The following is a 21,850-nucleotide window of genomic DNA, read 5'->3' on the forward strand; positions in this document are numbered from 1 at the left end:
ATAGTCTAGTCTATAGTCTAGTCTATAGTCTAGTCTATAGTCTAGTCTATAGTCTAGTCTATAGTCTAGTCTATAGTCTAGTCTATAGTCTAGTCTATAGTCTAGTCTCTAGTCTAGTCTGTAGTCTAGTCTATAGTCTAGTCTATAGTCTAGTCTATAGTTAGTCTATGTCTAGTCTATAGTCTAGTCTATAGTCTAGTCTATAGTCTAGTCTATAGTCTAGTCTATAGTCTAGTCTATAGTCTAGTCTATAGTCTATCATAGTCTAGTCTATAGTCTAGTCTATAGTCTAGTCTATAGTCTAGTCTATAGTCTAGTCTATAGTCTAGTCTATAGTCTAGTCTATAGTCTAGTCTATAGTCTAGTCTATAGTCTAGTCTATAGTCTAGTCTATAGTCTAGTCTATAGTCTAGTCTATAGTCTAGTCATAAGTCTAGTCTATAGTCTAGTCTATAGTCTAGTCTATAGTCTAGTCTATAGTCTAGTCTATAGTCTAGTCTATAGTCTAGTCTATAGTTAGTCTATAGTCTAGTCTATAGTCTAGTCTATAGTATAGTCTAGTCTATAGTCTAGTCTATAGTCTAGACTATAGTCTGACTAGAGTCTAGTCTAGTCTAGTCTATAGCTAGTCTATAGTCTAGTCTATAGTCTAGTCTATAGTCTAGTCTATAGTCTAGTCTATAGTCTAGTCTATAGTCTAGTCTATAGTCTTGTCTATAGTCTAGTCTATAGTCTTGTCTATAGTCTAGTCTATAGTCTTGTCTATAGTCTAGTCTATAGTCTAGTCTATAGTCTAGTCTACAGTCTAGTCTATAGTCTAGTCTATAGTCTAGTCTAGTCTATAGTCTAGTCTATAGTCTAGTCTATAGTCTATAGTTATAAACGAAAGACCTAAGACACAAACTTTATTAAAAATTTTGAAAAAAAGGTCTATTTTGGATTATTTTACAAGTCTATAGCCTAGCCTATTGACTACAATATAGAAGTCTATAGTTTAGTCTATAGTCTAGTATATATTCTAACGTATATTCTTTGCAATAGTGAAGTCAATAATTTAGCCTACAGCCTAAGCTTCGTTTTAACCGTATTACACATTGTATGTTTTTGTTCTTTAATGGAAATGGCTTTAAAATTGTAATTTTATTGGAATAAAAGGTGTAATATGGTTAAAATTCCGAATAGAGGAAAACATTTTTATTTCACAATTACTACTTAATGACTAATACAGCTCTTTATACTTACACACATTAAGCAGAAACATTAAAACTGTAATCTATATTACTAATAACTTTCAAAAAGAAACCATAAAATCCCCACCTTAATCAGATCACTTGTTTCTAAAAAAAGAGAACAACAATTTATATGTTTCACTTTAGGTTTTTTTATTGCTATTAATGTTATTTTATGGTAAAATAGGAAGAAGAAAAAACCCAGAATCAATACCATAAAAATGACTTTAGTTTTGAACTAATAACAACTCAATAAATAATAAAACAACAAGCAGGCAGCAAACAACAACATGTAGCAGCAGCACTCCAGCACCATGTTAAAACAATATAGTAAAACAAAAAACATGCTACACATTTAACTACATTTGGTGCAAGTCCACTCCATATATAAAAACTTGCATACAAAAAATGCTACAGCAACTACTACATACTTACTAGTAGTATGTATAAGTTGTAGAAGTTTTTGTTGCAACACTATGTTTCTACTGCTGTTCCTACTACTGGGTATGAGAAAATTATGTTCAACACTCGTTAGTTCCCACAACATGGCAAATATTCATAGACACAGCAAACATCAACAACATGATCAGCATCATCATCGTCATCAGGAATGAACCATAAATATACGATTTGTAACAAACTATAATTTTTAAGCAACTTGCACTTATAAGTTGGGGGTACAAGGCAAATATTAAGCTATAGTAATCAGCAGCACTTTCTGTTCTTGTCATATCTTTATATCTTTGGAAAAGGAAACCCCAGCAACACGTTTAACATAGTTAACAAACAATTTTATCGTTATTATGAAAATGTTTCATTAACAAAAATTTCACTGGGTGAGTTTTCACACCATCAACACTCTGTTATACAAACCAGAAAAAATAAACATTATCAGAATTAGGGTTCTCTCTAAAAGTTTATTCTTTTGACAAAAATGTTTCCTTTATAAATGTGTCTTTTTATGTAAAACAGTTTACATATAGAAAAGTGGTTTCTTTAAGAGAAATATTCAAAATTTGTCAGAATTTAAGGGAAATTTGTCTTTATATAGAAACCCTAAAGGCTTTATAAATTTTACACAAATTTATGCTAATGTTGAACAAAACTAACATGTTACACATTTTTCCTTAACGATCATGCAGCAAGATATATTAAAGAAAGTGATCTGCTTAACTTTAACTATAGACCAGTGCAGATTGAAATTGAAATTTAATATGCCTACAAAGGATAATGATGACTTTTATGAAGAAAAGCAATAACACAGATATTAAGTATAGAAAAGCCTTTAGTTAAGCCAGCAATATTAAGGCGTTAACTCGAAAATTACTATTCTATGAGAAAATTGCGAGTTTTGCATGATAGTTTTTTTTTTGTCTTCTTTATACGATAAAGGAATAGTTACGCCTAGATTGCATATGAAATTGTATCTACAGATATTGTGAGGATGATTTTTTTGTATACTATTTTAACATGATTGGGTTTTTGCAGTAGCAATATGTATTTTTTTTTGCGTTGTGGTGTTGAGCTCTTAATAGAATTTTATCGAACAAGAAAATTGTAACTAATAAGAAAAACAATATTCTTAACTAAGAATACGGATACTTTTTGATTGTAGTATGCGCGGAAAGAGATATACATACATACATAAGAAAACAATTTACAAGTCAGCAATTGCTTCTATTTTGTGTTTAATAATCCACTGCAGAACATTGTGAACTACAAACATTTTTGTTGCGATATCGATTGCATATATTTGTGATGTTGAAAAAAGGCTGCGTATGATAAAAATATGTTAAAAAGGAGTTGCCAATAGAATAGAACGGAAGAGCCTCTACATTATAAGATAGAAACAGCATAGTCTTCTAATGAAGACATTTTTCTAGACGAACAGAAAACGTTCAGTTCTAGTTCAGTTCTAGTTCAGTTCTAGTTCAGTTCTAGTTCAGTTCTAGTTCAGTTCTAGTTCAGTTCTAGTTCAGTTCTAGTTCAGTCTAGTTCAGTTCTAGTTCAGTTCTAGTTCAGTTCTAGTTCAGTTCTAGTTCAGTTCTAGTTCAGTTCTAGTTCAGTTCTAGTTCAGTTCTAGTCAGTTCTAGTTCAGTTCTAGTTCAGTTCTAGTTCAGTTCTAGTTCAATTCTAGTTCAGTTTTAGTTCAGTTCTAGTTCAGTTCTAGTTCAGTTCTAGTTCAGTTCTAGTTCAGTTCTAGTTCAGTTCTAGTTCAGTTCTAGTTCAGTTCTAGTTCAGTTCTAGTTCAGTTCTAGTTCAGTTCTAGTTCAGTTCTAGTTCAGTTCTAGTTCAGTTCTAGTTCAGTTCTAGTTCAGTTCTAGTTCAGTTCTAGTTCAGTTCTAGTTCAGTTCTAGTTCAGTTCTAGTTCAGTTCTAGTTCAGTTCTAGTTCAGTTCTAGTTCAGTTCTAGTTCAGTTCTAGTTCAGTTCTAGTTTAGTTCTAGTTCAGTTCTAGTTCAGTTCTAGTTCAGTTCTAGTTCAGTTCTAGTTCAGTTCTAGTTCAGTTCTAGTTCAGTTCTAGTTCAGTTCTAGTTCAGTTCTAGTTCAGTTCTAGCTCAGTCTAGTTCAGTTCTAGTTCAGTTCTAGTTCAGTTCTAGTTCAGTTCTAGTTCAGTTCTAGTTCATTCTAGTTCAGTTCTAGTTCAGTTCTAGTTCAGTTCTAGTTCAGTTCTAGTTCAGTTCTAGTTCAGTTCTAGTTCAGTTCTAGTTCAGTTCTAGTTCAGTTCTAGTTCAGTTCTAGTTCACTTCTAGTTCAGTTCTAGTTCAGTTCTAGTTCAGTTCTAGTTAGTTCTAGTTCAGTTCTAGTTCTTTAGTTCAGTTCTAGTTCAGTTCTAGTTCAGTTCTAGTTCAGTTCTAGTTCAGTTCTAGTTCAGTTCTAGTTCAGTTCTAGTTCAGTTCTAGTTCAGTTCTAGTTCAGTTCTAGTTCAGTTCTAGTTTTTGTTCAGTTCTAGTTCAGTTCTAGTTCAGTTCTAGTTCAGTTCTAGTTCAGTTCTAGTTCAGTTCTAGTTCAGTTCTAGTTCAGTTCTAGTTCAGTTCTAGTTCAGTTCTAGTACAGTTTCTAGTACAGTTCTAGTTCAGTTCTAGTTCAGTTCTAGTTCAGTTCTAGTTCAGTTCTAGTTCAGTTCTAGTTCAGTTCTAGTTCAGTTCTAGTTCAGTTCTAGTTCAGTTCTAGTTCAGTTCTAGTTCAGTTCTAGTTCAGTTCTAGTTCAGTTCTAGTTCAGTTCTAGTTCAGTTCTAGTTCAGTTCTAGTTCAGTTCTAGTTCAGTTCTAGTTCAGTTCTAGTTCAGTTCTAGTTCAGTTCTAGTTCAGTTCTAGTTCAGTTCTAGTTCAGGTTCTAGTCCAGTTCTAGTTCAGTTCTAGTTCAGTTCCAGTTCAGTTCCAGTTCAGTTCTAGTTCAGTTCTAGTTCAGTTCTAGTTCAGTTCTAGTTCAGTTCTTTCAGTTCTAGTTCAGTTCTAGTTCAGTTCTAGTTCTTCTAGTTCAGTTCTAGTTCAGTTCTAGTTCAGTTCTAGTTCAGTTCTAGTTCAGTTCTAGTTCAGTTCTAGTTCAGTTCTAGTTCAGTTCTAGTTCAGTTCTAGTTCAGTTCTAGTTCAGTTCTAGTTCAGTTCTAGTTCAGTTCTAGTTCAGTTCTAGTTCAGTTCTAGTTCAGTTCTAGTTCAGTTTCTAGTTCAGTTCTAGTTCAGTTTAGTTCTAGTTCAGTTCTAGTTCAGTTCTAGTTCAGTTCTAGTTCAGTTCTAGTTCAGTTCTAGTTCAGTTCTAGTTCAGTTCTAGTTCAGTTCTAGTTTCAGTTCTAGTTCAGTTCTAGTTCAGTTCTAGTTCAGTTCTAGTTCAGTTCTAGTTCAGTTCTAGTTCAGTTCTAGTTCAGTTCTAGTTCAGTTCTAGTTCAGTTCTAGTTCAGTTCTAGTTCAGTTCTAGTTCAGTTCTAGTTCAGTTCTAGTTCAGTTCTAGTTCAGTTCTAGTTCATTTTCAGTTCAGTTCAGTTCTAGTTCAGTTCTAGTTCAGTTCTAGTTCAGTTCTAGTTCAGTTCTAGTTCAGTTCTAGTTCAGTTCGTTCAGTTCTAGTTCAGTTCTAGTTCAGTTCAGTTTCTAGTTCAGTTTCAGTTCTAGTTCAGTTTAGTTCTAGTTCAGTTCAGTTCAGTTCAGTTCTAGTTCAGTTTCTAGTTCAGTTCTAGTTCAGTTCTAGTTCATCAGTTCTAGTTCAGTTCTAGTTCAGTTCTAGTTCAGTTTCTAGTTCAGTTCTAGTTCAGTTCTAGTTCAGTTCTAGTTCAGTTCTAGTTCAGTTCTAGTTCAGTTCTAGTTCAGTTCTAGTTCAGTTCTAGTTCAGTTCTAGTTCAGTTCTAGTTCAGTTCTAGTTCAGTTCTAGTTCAGTTCTAGTTCAGTTTCTAGTTCAGTTCTAGTTCAGTTCTAGTTCAGTTCTAGTTCAGTTCTAGTTCAGTTCTAGTTCAGTTCTAGTTCAGTTCTAGTTCAGTTCTAGTTCAGTTCTAGTTCAGTTCTAGTTCAGTTCTAGTTCAGTTCTAGTTCAGTTCTAGTTCAGTTCTAGTTCAGTTCTAGTTCAGTTCTAGTTCAGTTTCTAGTTCAGTTCTAGTTCAGTTCTAGTTCAGTTCTAGTTCAGTTCTAGTTCAGTTCTAGTTCAGTTCTAGTTCAGTTCTAGTTCAGTTCTAGTTCAGTTCTAGTTCATTCTAGTTCAGTTCTAGTTCAGTTCTAGTTCAGTTCTAGTTCAGTTCTAGTTCAGTTCTAGTTCAGTTCTCGTTCAGTTCATTTCTAGTTCAGTTCTAGTTCAGTTCTAGTTCAGTTCTAGTTCAGTTCTAGTTCAGTTCTAGTTCAGTTCAGTTCAGTTCTAGTTCAGTTCTAGTTCAGTTCTAGTTCAGTTCTAGTTCAGTTCTAGTTCAGTTCTAGTTCAGTTCTAGTTCAGTTCTAGTTCAGTTCTAGTTCAGTTCTAGTTCAGTTCTAGTTCAGTTCTAGTTCAGTTCAGTTCTAGTTCAGTTCTAGTTCAGTTCTAGTTCAGTTCTAGTTCAGTTCTAGTTCAGTTCTAGTTCAGTTCTAGTTCAGTTCTAGTTCAGTTCTAGTTCAGTTCTAGTTCAGTCTAGTTCAGTTCTAGTTCTTCTTGTTGTTCTAGTTCAGTTCTAGTTCATTTCAGTAGAAAACTACCCAAAATTGTTGTAGGGTATTAAAATCGAAAAGAAAGCAATCCCGCCAATAGTTGTAAATCAGAAGGTGTTATCGTTTGAATAAATATTGATATTGTTGGCAGCAATTTACGTTAAACAAGCTACAAGTAAGCATTTACTTTACAACTGCAGTAACAAAAACAACAGTACAAATAAACATACAGGCTGCAAGAACATATTGTTGCAACATGCAACAAACCTACACTCTCCGGCAACTTATGAGGAGACTATCACAAACTACTATGTATGTTATGTGTATCAGGTGGTAAGTTGCAAATAAGTTGTTTATTGTAGTTTTTTGTAGCTGGTGTTATTTGTTTACTTGCCATGTAAAGTGTTGTTGTTCTTTTTATAGAACTTTTTGCTGTTGTTGACTTGGAAATTGTTACTGGAATACATGGTTATTTTCTTCCTTTTTAGTTTGAATAGGTGTGGCTCGATTATGTCTAATATATGGTAGTTTTGTTTTTTCTTAGTTAACACCCTAAAAAGCTCTAAAAGCTTTTTGCTTACTCAAAACGTTTTTAATAAATATTTTTAAATTGCAAAAACATTGAAGGTGTAAGTGCTGGCAAATTAATTGTTGCTGGTAAATTGAAAAGTTGTAAGTTTTTTGTTGTTCAATTAACTATAAATTATAGAATATTAATTAGTTTTTTTTAAATTTTAGTTTTTTTTTTAAATTTAGTAATTATCGTGTTAATAAAGTATAATATAAATGTTTTGAATATAGTTTCTTACTTCTATCCACGTGTTTAAACTATTTTTAACCCCAAAAAATCTTCCTAGCAACAAGCCTTAGAAACAAACAAGACGATTTAAAAATTAAGCCTACTTTCAAGCCTGACAAGCTAAACTTCAACTCAAATTCATTATGAATTGTAACTGTCTAGTTAGATTTCGAACTCAGACTATAGGCAGCAGTGGCAGCACTGCACAGTGTATGGAGTAATTAACTCACCATATAAGCGTAAGGTTTAATTAAAATGAAATCAGTGGCACTACCACAAATACAGCAGCAGCTAAATATTCCAGCTGTGCTGACTATGAAGACCCAATTGCTCCAAATCCATGAAAAAGTAAAAAAACTTAAGAAACAAACATTTGCAGCAAACAAAAAATTAGTAACACTAGTCAACTAAAATGTCTAACTAAGAAGGATTAAAAATTTATATAAAACACACACATACAGACAGACAAATAGCAGCACTATTAAACTACATTTGTAGAGCAGTTGTAGAAAAAAATTAAAAAACAAACAAATGAACACTGCTGCCACTTTACTGGAAATTTTAGCTTGAAAATGCTGCACTTGTTAGATTTTCTTCTTTGCTCCAGGATGATATTTCTCTTGATGATGGTGCTGCTGATCATGGTGATGACGATGACGTTTGCTTAGTTGCTTTAGCGATTTCTTGTATGTTTGATTATCATCTTCGTATTTGAGTTGCGATGACCATGGGAAGATCATAAACGTACGCACGTAGTAGTTGTATGTGGCGATTAAAATTGGCATTTTGACAGACGTATAATTAGTGCAGCTGCCTTGCTTAAAATATCTACAGATTGCTGTGCTCTATTGCTGTTGTTATTATTACTATTATTTGTATTACTGGAGTTTGTGTGGAAAATTAATACACTTCTCTATTTCACATTTTTTCTGCAGAGATATTTTCAGATTTTATTTGATTAATATTTGACATGAAATGGATTTAGTTTTATAGGAAAATTATATTTTAAAATATCTGGGGTTATAAAATTATCTTTGCTTAAGAAAGCTGTCTGCATAAAAAAACTTATCTTCGCAAGATCTAAAGAACACTGCCTTGGCAAGAAAAACCTTAAAAAACTGTATTAAGGACAGTCTAACTATATATAGTCTAATTTATATATAACCTAGTCTATAGTCTAGTCTATAGTCTTGTCTATAGTCTAGTCTATACTCTAGTCTATAGCCTAGTATAATTATTGTCTTGTCTATAGTCTAGTCTATAGTCTAGTCTATAGACTAGTCTATAGTCTAGTCTAGTCTATAGTCTAGTCTATAGCCTAGTCTATAGCCTAGTCTATAGTCTAGTCTATAGTCTAGTCTATAGTCTAGTCTATAGTCTAGTCTATAGTCTAGTCTATAGTCTAGTCTATAGTCTAGACTATAGTCTAGTCTATAGTCTAGTCTATAGTCTAGTCTATAGTCTAGTCTATAGTCTAGTCTATAGTCTAGTCTATAGTCTAGTCTATAGTCTAGTCTATAGTCTAGTCTATAGTCTAGTCTATAGTCTTGTCTAGTCTAGGCTATAATCTAGTCTTCTAGTCTAGGCTATAGTCTAGTCTAGTCTATAGTCTAGTCTATAGTCTAGTCTATAGTCTAGTCTATAGTCTAGTCTATAGTCTAGTCTATAGTCTAGTCTATAGTCTAGTCTATAGTCTAGTCTATAGTCTAGTCTATAGTCTAGTCTATAGTCTAGTCTATAGTCTAGTCTATAGTCTAGTCTATAGTCTAGTCTATAGTCTAGTCTATAGTCTAGTCTATAGTCTAGTCTATAGTCTAGTCTATAGTCTAGTCTATAGTCTAGTCTATAGTCTAGTCTATAGTCTAGTCTATAGTCTAGTCTATAGTCTAGTCTATAGTCTAGTCTATAGTCTAGTCTAGTCTAGTCTATAGTCTAGTCTATAGTCTAGTCTATAGTCTAGTCTATAGTCTAGTCTATAGTCTAGTCTATAGTCTCTATAGTCTAGTCTATAGTCTAGTCTATAGTCTAGTCTATAGTCTAGTCTATAGTCTAGTCTATAGTCTAGTCTATAGTCTAGTCTATAGTCTAGTCTATAGTCTAGTCTATAGTCTAGTCTATAGTCTAGTCTATGTCTATAGTCTAGTCTATATCTAGTCTAGTCTAGTCTATAGTCTAGTCTATAGTCTAGTCTATAGTCTAGTCTATAGTCTAGTCTATAGTCTAGTCTATAGTCTATCTATAGTCTAGTCTATAGTCTAGTCTATAGTCTAGTCTATAGTCTAGTCTATAGTCTAGTCTATAGTCTAGTCTATAGTCTAGTCTATAGTCTAGTCTATAGTCTGGTCTATAGTCTAGTCTATAGTCTATAGTCTAGTCTATAGTCTATAGTCTAGTCATAGTCTAGTCTATAGTCTAGTCTATAGTCTAGTCTATAGTCTAGTCTATAGTCTAGTCTATAGTCTAGTCTATAGTCTAGTCTATAGTCCAGTCTATAGTCTAGTCTATAGTCTAGTCTATAGTCTAGTCTATAGTCTAGTCTATAGTCTAGTCTATAGTCTAGTCTAGTCTAGTCTATAGTCTAGTCTATAGTCTAGTCTATAGTCTAGTCTATAGTCTAGTCTATAGTCTAGTCTAGTCTAGTCTATAGTCTAGTCTATAGTCTAGTCTATAGTCTAGTCTATAGTCTAGTCTATAGTCTAGTCTATAGTCTAGTCTATAGTCTAGTCTATAGTCTAGTCTATAGTCGTCTATAGTCTAGTCTATAGTCTAGTCTATAGTCTAGTCTATAGTCTAGTCTATAGTCTAGTCTATAGTCTAGTCTATAGTCTAGTCTATAGTCTAGTCTATAGTCGTCTATAGTCTAGTCTATAGTCTAGTCTATGTCTAGTCTATAGTCTAGTCTATAGTCTAGTCTATAGTCTAGTCTATAGTCTAGTCTATAGTCTAGTCTAGTCTAGGCTATAATCTAGTCTAGTCTAGTCTAGCTATAGTCTATAGTCTAGTCTATAGTCTAGTCTATAGTCTAGTCTATAGTCGATCTAGTCTAGTCTATAGTCTAGTCTATAGTCTAGTCTATAGTCTAGTCTATAGTCTATCTATAGTCTAGTCTATAGTCTAGTCTATAGTCTAGTCTATAGTCTAGTCTATAGTCTAGTCTATAGTCTAGTCTATAGTCTAGTCTATAGTCTAGTCTATAGTCTAGTCTATAGTCTAGTCTATAGTCTAGTCTATAGTCTAGTCTATAGTCTAGTCTATAGTCTAGTCTATAGTCTAGTCTATAGTCTAGTCTATAGTCTAGTCTATAGTCTAGTCTATAGTCTAGTCTATAGTCTAGTCTATAGTCTAGTCTATAGTCTAGTCTATAGTCTAGTCTATAGTCTAGTCTATAGTCTAGTCTATAGTCTAGTCTATAGTCTAGTCTATAGTCTAGTCTATAGTCTAGTCTATAGTCTAGTCTATAGTCTAGTCTATAGTCTAGTCTATAGTCTAGTCTTAGTCTAGTCTATAGTCTAGTCTATAGTCTAGTCTATAGTCTAGTCTATAGTCTAGTCTATAGTCTAGTCTATAGTCTAGTCTATAGTCTAGTCTATAGTCTAGTCTATAGTCTAGTCTATAGTCTAGTCTATAGTCTAGTCTAGTCTAGTCTATAGTCTAGTCTATAGTCTAGTCTATAGTCTAGTCTATAGTCTAGTCTATAGTCTAGTCTATAGTCTAGTCTATAGTCTAGTCTATAGTCCCTATAGTCTAGTCTATAGTCTAGTCTATAGTCTAGTCTATAGTCTATCTATAGTCTAGTCTATAGTCTAGTCTATAGTCTAGTCTATAGTCTAGTCTATAGTCTAGTCTATAGTCTAGTCTATAGTCTATAGTCTATCTATAATGTAGTCTATAGAAATTGTTCATAAAAATTGTGTTTCTACTAAAAAAGGCTTTGATGATATTTTAATTTTGTTGTTTACTTTTGCGCTTGTGTCTTAAGTCTTTTGTTTTTTGCACCTAACAAATTTTTTGTCTAATTAATTTTTTTAATAAAAAATTTCTGCTTTTCTTGTTTATAAGTGTTTAATTCAATTACAAACAAAATTACACATTTTTTTAATATTAACAATTATCTTTCTTTTTTTGTTAGTTTTCTGTTAAGTCTGGAAATTTTAAAAATTCTAAAAGTTATTCAAGCTCTAGTCATGTTTTGTGCTGTACGTTAAGGCTTAACAATAATGTGCGTTAATCTTCTGGTTAACGTTTAATGTTACACCGACATTTATGACAATCATTTAACCAACAATAAAAAAAAATTAAAAAAAAACTTTACCAAGACAGACATTTACTAAAAGAAAAAAAAAAACGAGTTAAGGAAGTTTAATCTAAAAGGTGTTTTAATATACGTTATGAGTTTTATTTTTTCTTTCACTTTAATTAAACACAAACTAAGAGTTTGTATAAGGTTTCATATTACAGGTGTCATACTTAATGACTGAATTACAAAACCATGAACAAGAAGGGGAACGTGTAAAATATTTATTTATCTTAAAGCTTAATTGAGCTTGTAATTAATAAGTGGTTGGGGATTTGAACGACTTTATTCTTGTATAACCTTTATTATTTATAAAAAAAACCATATATGGTAATAAGTGCACTAGAAAATATCAATAAATTATGCGTTATTTATAAGCAGTTGTTGTGGTTTTCAAGCTTAACAAAAACTAGATATTCTAGTGATATATTTGTTGTTACTACTTTTGTTTCGATTAAAAGGCAATGTGATCTTTAAACAGACCTTTTATGTAAATTGTTTTTTGCATCGTATTTAATATGAATCTGAATCTAAACGTTTTGTAGTTGATAGTTTAATAATACTTAATTGCGATTCTTTATAATAAAAAGTGGATTAAGAAGAATGTTTTGTTTCCAAAAACATCTAACGCAGGCAATTTTATTATAAGAAGATTTCTTGCTCAAGCACATTCCTTGAGAACAGTATTTTGCATCGACAAACTATAAAATACCATAACATAGACCATAGAGTAGAATATAGAATAGACTATAGACTAGACTTTAGACTAGAATTAGAATACATTATATAATAGACTATAATAGACTATAGTAAATTATAGATTATACTATAGAGTAGACTGTAGACTAGACTATAGAGTAGACTATAGACTAGACTCTAGACTAGATTACAGAATAAACTATAGAGTAGAATATAGAGTAGAATATAGGCTATATACTAGACTTTAGACTAGAATATAGAAAACACTATATAATAAACTATAGCAGACTATAGACTAGATTATAGACTAGACTATGGAGTAGACTATAGACTAGACTAGACTAGACTATAGACTAGACTATAGGCTAGACTATAGACTATACTATAGACTACACCATAGACTAGACAATAGACTAGAGACTAGACTATAGACTATAGACTAGACTAGACTATTGACTAGACTATTGACTAGACTATAGACTGGACTATAGACTAGACTATAGACTAACTATAGACTAGACTATAGACTAGACTATAGACTAGACTATAGATTATACTATAGACTAGACTATAGACTAGACTATAGACTAGACTATAGACTAGACTATAGACTAGACTATAGACTAGACTATAGACTACTATAGACTAGACTATAGACTAGACTATAGACTAGACTATAGACTAGACTATACTAGACTATAGACTAACTATAGACTAAACTATAGACTAGACTATAGACTAGACTATAGACTAGACTATCGACTAGACTATAGACTAGACTATAGACTAGACTATAGACTAGACTATAGACTAGACTATAGACTAGACTATAGACTAGACTAGACTAGACTATAGACTAGACTATAGACTAGACTATAGACTAGACTATAGACTAGACTATAGACTAGACTATAGACTAGACTATAGACTACTATAGACTAGACTATATAGACTATAGACTAGACCATAGACTAGACTATAGACTAGACTATAGACTAGAACATAGACTAGACATAGACTAGACCATAGACTAGACTATAGACTAGACTATAGGCTAGACTATAGACTAGACTATAGACTAGACTATAGACTAGACTATAGACTAGACTATAGACTAGACTATAGACTAGACTATAGACTAGACTATAGACTAGACTATAGACTAGACTATAGACTAGACTATAGACTAGACTATAGACTAGACTATAGACTAGACTATAGACTAGACTATAGACTAGACTATAGACTAGACTATAGACTAGACTATAGACTAGACTATAGACTAGACTATAGACTAGACTATAGACTAGACTATAGACTAGACTATAGACTAGACTATAGACTAGACTATAGACTAGACTATAGACTAGACTATAGACTAGACTATAGACTAGACTATAGACTAGACTATAGACTAGACTATAGACTAGACTATAGACTAGACTATAGACTAGACTATAGACTAGACTATAGACTAGACTATAGACTAGACTATATAGACTAGACTATAGACTAGACTATAGACTAGACTATAGACTAGACTATAGACTAGACTATAGACTAGACTATAGACTAGACTATAGACTAGACTATAGACTAGACTATAGACTAGACTATAGACTAGACTATAGACTAGACAATAGACTATAGACTAGACAATAGACTATAGACTAGACTATGGACTAGACTATAGACTAGACTGTAGACTACACTATAGACTAGATTACAGACTATGCTATAGTCTAGACTATAGACTACAATTGCCCATAGTCTGCTCTATAGTATTTTCTATAGTCTGTCTGTAGTCTATTTTATAGTATTGTATATGTTCTATTCTGAAGTCTAGTCTATAGCATAATCTATAGTATGGTCTAGTCTAAACTCTAGTCTATTGTCTGGTCTATAGTCTAGCCTATATTCCATATAAAAGTATGCACTGACGACACTTTTCGATGGAAAATTATCTGTTCGAGATATCCGTACTTATTCTACCATGCCTTATATATTGTACCTCATTACGTCATATAAAATGTAACATCACACAAATATAGTTTGTAACCTTTAAAATTATAACAATTTGTAGGCAACTTTGTTAACATTTATGTGAATTTTTTTCTGTGTTATAATATTTCTTAAAGCACATTAAATTTGTTAACTTAGTGTTGGCTTATTTTCATCTTCATACTTCATACTCATATACTTAAAAGCCAACGTTAATGCAGGAAATTATAGTTTAACAGACAATTTGTAAAGTTATAATCGGTAAATAATGTTTAGCCATAATTTTAGGAAAACACATTATTATTAGTGTTTTTTTCCACTGCTTAAGCCAAATAACAAAGTAAGACTCCTATGCACTTCGTTGAAAATGTTGTATAAATTAAGCAAGCATTTATAAAGCAAATTTTTCCTTTAACATAATTTTTATAGGTCTCTTATAGTTTAAAGTAATAAAAACAACAATTTCAATAACCATTAAAACAAGTACAATGGTTAACTAAAAATTATTAGTTATTAGTAGACAATAAAAATTCAATGACTCTTTGTGGTAGAAAACATAAAGAAAATTTTGTAAGAAAATATTTTTTGAAAACTTTGTAGATATTTTTGCTTTAGTGTCTTTTTGGCCATTGGTTTTTGCCATGATTGTCTAAATATTTATTGTTAGTTCTGCAAGTGCTTAAAACATAAATTGTTATTATTGGCTGCCTTTTCTTACAAATACTGCTCTAAATTTGGCCATTTTTTATGGCCAGACATCTTAAGCCTTTTTTGTGTAAACAAGGTTTTCAATTTAGTCTATCTTTTCATCGTGTTTTTTTAAGTTTCAGTTTATAGTCGATTTCATTTTAAGATCTATTTTATGTTTTTATGAATGTCAACCTATTAGGGCATAATAGATTTTAATAGGGTTTCTTTTTTAAGCTAAAATTTTTAATGTGATATTTATGCCATTACTTTCGTAAAAGGTCAATTTTTAAAAAGACAGCTCAAAGCAGAAATAGATTAACAAAACCATAATGTTATTTATAAAGCTTATAGGTATAATCTCTAGGAAATTGTGACAGTTTTAAGGAAATTACTTTTAGTAATATGTTTTTGTAAAAACTGATAAGAATTGGCTTTATTTGGCAATACTTTTATGTAAATAAAACAAAAGATTTAAGACACAAACTTTAATAGAGCAAAGGCAAAGGCTTGAAAATTGTGATACATATTAATCCTGAATACAGTTAAGTTAATGTATAGTGTAGCCTAGATCGTAGTCTTTGGTGTAGCTTATAGTCTAATCTTAAATGTTGTGTATAGTCTAGTCTATAGACTAGCTTATAGTCGAGTCTATAGTCGAATCTATATTCTAGTCCACAGTGTAGTTTATAGTATAGTTATAGTCTAGTCACTAGTCAAGTATATTTTTAGTCTGCAGTCTAGTCATATGTAGTCATAGTCTAGCCATAGTCATAGTCTAGTCATAGTCCAGTCATAGTCTAGTCATAGTCTAGTCATAGTCTAGTCATAGTCCAGTCATAGTCTAGTCATAGTCTAGTCATAGTCCATTCATAGTCTAGTCATAGTCTAGTCAGTCTAGTCAGTCTAGTCATAGTCTAGTCATAGTCTAGTCATAGTCTAGTCATAGTCTAGCCATAGTCTAGTCATAGTCTAGTCATAGTCTAGTCATAGTCTTCATAGTCTAGTCATAGTCTAGTCATAGTCTAGTCATAGTCTAGTCATAGTCTAGTCATAGTCTAGTCATAGTCTAGTCATAGTCTAGTCATAGTCTAGTCATAGTCTAGTCATAGTCTAGTCAGTCTAGTCATAGTCTAGTCATAGTCTAGTCATAGTCTAGTCATAGTCTAGTCATAGTCTAGTCATAGTCTAGTCATAGTCTAGTCATAGTCTAGTCATAGTCTAGTCATAGTCTAGTCATAGTCTAGTCATAGTCTAGTCATAGTCCTAGTCATAGTCTAGTCATAGTCTAGTCATAGTCTAGTCATAGTCTAGTCCTATAGTCATAGTCTAGTCATAGTCTAGTCATAGTCTAGTCATAGTCTAGTCATAGTCTAGTCATAGTCTAGTCATAGTCTAGTCATAGTCTAGTCATAGTCTATCATGTCTAGTCATAGTCTAGTCATAGTCTAGTCATAGTCTAGTTCAATAGTCTAGTCATAGTCTAGTCATAGTCTAGTCATAGTCTAGTCATCGTCTAGTCATAGTCTAGTCATAGTCTAGTCATAGTCAGTCATAGTCTAGTATAGTCTAGTCATAGTCTAGTCATAGTCTAGTCATAGTCCTAGTCATAGTCTAGTCATAGTCTAGTCTAGTCTAGTCATAGTCTAGTCATAGTCTAGTCATAGTCTAGTGATAGTCCTAGTCATAGTCTAGTCATAGTCTAGTCATAGTCTAGTCATAGTCTAGTCATAGTCTAGTCATAGTCTAGTCATAGTCTAGTCATAGTCTAGTCATAGTCTAGTCATAGTCTAGTCATAGTCTAGTCATAGTCTAGTCATAGTCTAGTCATAGTCTAGTCATAGTCTAGTCATAGTCTAGTCATAGTCAAGTCATAGTCTAGTCATAGTCTAGTCATAGTCTAGTCATAGTCTAGGCATAGTCTAGTCATAGTCTAGTCATAGTCTAGTCATAGTCTAGTCATAGTCTAGTCATAGTCTAGGCATTGTCTAGTCTACTTCGATAAATAAAGACTTTTGCATAGTTAAGTCTGTAGTATAGCCTATAGTCTATGTAGCCTCGTCTATAGCCTAGTCTATAGACTACTCTATAGTCTAATCTATAACCTAGTCTATAGCCTAGTCTATAGCTTAGTATGTAGTCTAGTCTATAGTCTAATCTGAATTCTAATGTATAGTCTAGTCTGTAGGCTAGACTATAGTCTGGTCTGTAGCCTAGCCAATAGTCTATTCTGTAACCTAGCCTATAGTCTAGTCTGCAGCCTAGCCTGTAGCCTAGTCTATAGTCTGGTCTGTAGCCTAGCCTATAGTCTGGTCTGTAGCCTAGCCTATAGTCTGGTCTGTAGCCTAGCCTATAGTCTAGTCTGTAGCCTAGCCTATAGGCTAGTCTGTAGGCTACCCTATAGTCTGGTGTGTAGCCTAGTCTATAGTCTAGTCTGTAGCCTAGCCTATAGTCTAGTCTGTAGCCGAGCCTATAGTCTAGTCTATAGTTGAGTCTATAATGTAGACTATAGTGCTGACTAAAGTCCCTCTGATAGTCCTGACGACTGGCTAGTCTATAGATCTAATTACTATTATTAGGAATAAATTTAAAATAAAACTCCTTTTAAAACTGTCTACACTTGTCCCAGCAATCATTTGTAGTTTATGTCTGTTATTCAGCGTATCTTTAAATGTATCAACTAAGTATATTGGTCATTTCATCTTTAACAAACTAACAAGTGTAATTGCTTTAAACATAATGACAGTAAATGGAAATGTTGAATTTTTTTTTCTTATTGCTGCTTTATAAAACGTATGCTAAAATCTGAGATGAACATAAATGAACATTTGTTATGCTGCCTACCCATTTACAAAAAATACCACGGTATAGCCAGGAATCAAGAGTTGGACAATATGGTTTGGTAAGCAAAAAGTATGTAGAATACGACATTCACATGGTTAAGATGTTGTGGTTTATTTGGTTGTTTCGTACAATATTGTTGGTTTACTGGTGAAGTGAAGTCAAACATTAAGAAAACATACCGTAAATAGTTTATCATGTAATTGACATGAAATTAAGTCAAAATAAATAATGTTTATAAAAATTAAACAGAAATTATAATATTTGCTAAAGTGGAGAATTGAAAAGATTTAATTTAAATATGGGAAAATTTTATAACTTTAAAGACTGTCGTTTAAGGTGACAGACAATTGTTTAAAATGTAGATAGTACTATTAGTGTCATAGCATTGGCTGTTTGTTATGAGTAATATGATAATTGGTAAGAGTTGAGAACTTTACAGGAAAAGGGGGTTAGATTGTAAGCAGATGTAAGATACTATGTTTCCACCACAAATTTACATTTGCATTCCATTTTAAAAATATTTTATTGTGAAAATTCCTGTTTTTATAAGATTGATTTCTTTTCGCCACAAACTGTTCAACCCCGCATATTTCCCGGTAAAACTAAAACCCAAAAACACACTTTGATCCATTAAACAGAGAAAAAAGAAAACATACAGGTGAAAGAGTAACGGCTTATATTTGAAATGAATGTAAATACCAAACAATTGAGCTTCCTTATAATGATTTTATGATGGTCGAAAAGAACACGGCTAAAAACAAATGTAACTGCAATCAAATCCAAAAATCCACACCAACAAACAACAAAGTGTTGGAAAAAACGGCTAGAAAATTAGTTTGATTTTAAGCAAACAAACAACAAGAAGAGCTCTGTCTATGATGGTTGTTATTTCTTAAGAAACAAGAATGGTTTAAGGCGAAAGTCAATTTATCTTAAGTGTCTCACGTTCTGATTTTAATTTTACGTTTTTTCTTATTTTTGCAAAAAATAAAAAAAAATCTGAAAAAAAATTAAGTGCCAAAGAAAATTGTGAGGGTAAGTAGCTGGTTGAAAGAAAAGCAATTGCTACCTTTCTAAAGTCAAACAAAATGTTGCTGTTAATAGCAACTACAAAAACTGGAGTGAGTAGGTACTGTTTGTTTGCTGTATTAGCAGGAAGATTTTTAATTTCGTTGTGTTTGGTTTTGTATTTTTTTTGCAATTTTTTTTTCCATTAATGCAACCATTTCATGTCAATGCCAGCATAATTTGCTGCAACATAAAAAACAACAACATTATTTTCTAATTCGCAATAAAAAGCACAGCAGTAAGACAACAACAAAAGAAAAAGCCCCGAAAAAGAAAACATAGAAAAGAAAAGAGCCGCATTTTTACTCTGAATATATTTCGATCTTAACAAGGGTTTTAATATCAGGAAAATGTTCTTTCAACAGATTGGAAATTTCCTCACGAATCATTGAGAACTTGTCAAAAAAGACTATTTTAAATAAGGAGGGCACAATAGGCCCGATAGTGGCCTAGGTGTATTTCTTCGGATTTGATGTAGTATACATCCTCCTATCAACGTAAACTAACCTAGTAATCCAGATTACATGCTATACTCTAGTCTATGGTCTAGACTGGAATATAGACTAGACTATATCTAGACTAGTCTATAGTCTAGTCTATAGACTAGTCTACAGTCTAGTCTATAGTCTAGTCTATAGACTAGTCTACAGTCTAGTCTATAGACTAGTCTATAGTCTAGTCTTTAGTCTAGTCTATAGACTAGTCTATAGTCTAGTCTTTAGTCTAGTCTATAGAGTAGTCTATAGAGTAGTCTATAGTCTAGTCTATAGTTTAGTCTATAGTTTAGTCTGTAGACTAGTCTATAGTCTAGTCTATAGTCTAGTCTATAGTCTAGTCTATAGTCTAGTCTATAGTCTAGTCTATAGTTTAGTCTATAGTTTAGTCTGTAGACTAGTCTGTAGACTAGTCTATAGTCTAGTCTATAGTCTAGTCTATAGTCTAGTCTATAGTCTATAGTCTAGTCTATAGTCTAGTCTATAGTCTAGTCTATAGTCTAGTCTATAGTCTAGTCTATAGTCTAGTCTATAGTCTAGTCTATAGTCTAGTCTATAGTCTAGTCTATAGTCTAGTCTATAGTCTAGTCTATAGTCTAGTCTATAGTCTAGTCTATAGTCTAGTCTATAGTCTAGTCTATAGTCTAGTCTATAGTCTAGTCTATAGTCTAGTCTATAGTCTAGTCTATAGTCTAGTCTATAGTCTAGTCTATAGTCTAGTCTACAGTCTAGTCTATAGTCTAGTCTATAGTCTAGTCTATAGTCTAGTCTATAGTCTAGTCTATAGTCTAGTCTATAGTCTAGTCTATAGTCTAGTCTATAGTCTAGTCTATAGTCTAGTCTACAGTCTAGTCTATAGTCTAGTCTATAGTCTAGTCTATAGTCTAGTCTATAGTCTAGTCTATAGTCTAGTCTATAGTCTAGTCTATAGTCTAGTCTATAGTCAAGTCTATAGTCTAGTCTATAGTCTAGTCTATAGTCTAGTCTATAGTCTAGTCTATAGTCTAGTCTATAGTCTAGTCTATAGTCTAGTCTATAGTCTAGTCTATAGTCTAGTCTATAGTCTAGTCTATAGTCTAGTCTATAGTCTAGTCTATAGTCTAGTCTATAGTCTAGTCTATAGTCTAGTCTATAGTCTAGTCTATAGTCTAGTCTATAGTCTAGGCTATAGTCTAGTCTATAGTCTAGTCTATACTCTAGGCTATAGTCTAGTCTGTAGTCTAGTCTATAGTCGAGTCTATAGTCGAGTCTATAGTCTAGTCTATAGTCTAGTCTATAGTCTAGTCTATAGTCTAGTCTATAGTCTAGTCTATAGTCTAGTCTATAGTCTAGTCTATAGTCTAGTCTATAGTCTAGTCTATAGTCTAGTCTATAGTCTAGTCTATAGTCTAGTCTATAGTCTACTTTATAGTCTAGTCTATAGTCTAGTCTATAGTCTAGTCTATAGTCTAGTCTATAGTCTAGTCTATAGTCTAGTCTATAGTCTAGTCTATAGTCTAGTCTATAGTCTAGTCTATAGTCTAGTCTATAGTCTAGTCTATAGTCTAGTCTATAGTCTAGTCTATAGTCTAGTCTATAGTCTAGTCTATAGTGTAGTCTATAGTGTAGTCTATAGTCTAGTCTATAGTCTAGTCTATAGTCTAGTCTATAGTCTAGTCTATAGTCTAGTCTATAGTCTAGTCTATAGTCTAGTCTATAGTGTAGTCTATAGTCTAGTCTATAGTCTAGTCTATAGTCTAGTCTATAGTCTAGTCTATAGTCTAGTCTATAGTCTAGTCTATAGTCTAGTCTATAGTCTAGTCTATAGTCTAGTCTATAGTCTAGTCTATAGTCTAGTCTATAGTCTAGTCTAGTCTATAGTCTAGTCTATAGTCTAGTCTATAGTCTAGTCTATAGTCTAGTCTATAGTCTAGTCTAAGTCTAGTCTATAGTCTAGTCTATAGTCTAGTCTATAGTCTAGTCTATAGTCTAGTCTATAGTCTAGTCTATAGTCTAGTCTATAGTCTAGTCTATAGTCTAGTCTATAGTCTAGTCTATAGTCTAGTCTATAGTCTAGTCTATAGTCTAGTCTATAGTCTAGTCTATAGTCTAGTCTATAGTCTAGTCTATAGTCTAGTCTATAGTCTAGTCTATAGTCTAGTCTATAGTCTAGTCTATAGTCTAGTCTATAGTCTAGTCTATAGTCTAGTCTATAGTCTAGTCTATAGTCTAGTCTATAGTCTAGTCTATAGTCTAGTCTATAGTCTAGTCTATAGTCTAGTCTATAGTCTAGTCTATAGTCTAGTCTATAGTCTAGTCTATAGTCTAGTCTATAATCTAGTCTATAGTCTAGTCTATAGTCTAGTCTATAGTCTAGTCTATAGTCTAGTCTATAGTCTAGTCTATAGTCTAGTCTATAGTCTAGTACTATAGTCTAGTCTATAGTCTAGTCTATAGTCTAGTCTATAGTCTAGTCTATATCTAGTCTATAGTCTAGTCTATAGTCTAGTCTATAGTCTAGTCTATAGTCTAGTCTATAGTCTAGTCTATAGTCTAGTCTATAGTCTAGTCTATAGTCTAGTCTATAGTCTAGTCTATAGTCTAGTCTATAGTCTAGTCTATAGTCTAGTCTATAGTCTAGTCTATAGTCTAGTCTATA

The 21,850-nt window shown here is 32.4% G+C and overlaps 1 long non-coding RNA gene across 1 annotated transcript in view; it reads right to left on the reverse strand.

Moving 5' to 3' along the window:
• LOC119611988 overlaps positions 1-21,850 on the reverse strand; it is a 77,276-nt gene that overhangs the window by 36,163 nt on the left and 19,263 nt on the right. The window lies entirely within an intron of this gene.

Source organism: Lucilia sericata, unplaced genomic scaffold (assembly GCF_015586225.1).
Source record: "Lucilia sericata isolate MDLA Ls3-8-SP2 unplaced genomic scaffold, ASM1558622v1 Contig001576F_arrow, whole genome shotgun sequence".
Lineage (NCBI taxonomy): Eukaryota > Metazoa > Arthropoda > Insecta > Diptera > Calliphoridae > Lucilia > Lucilia sericata.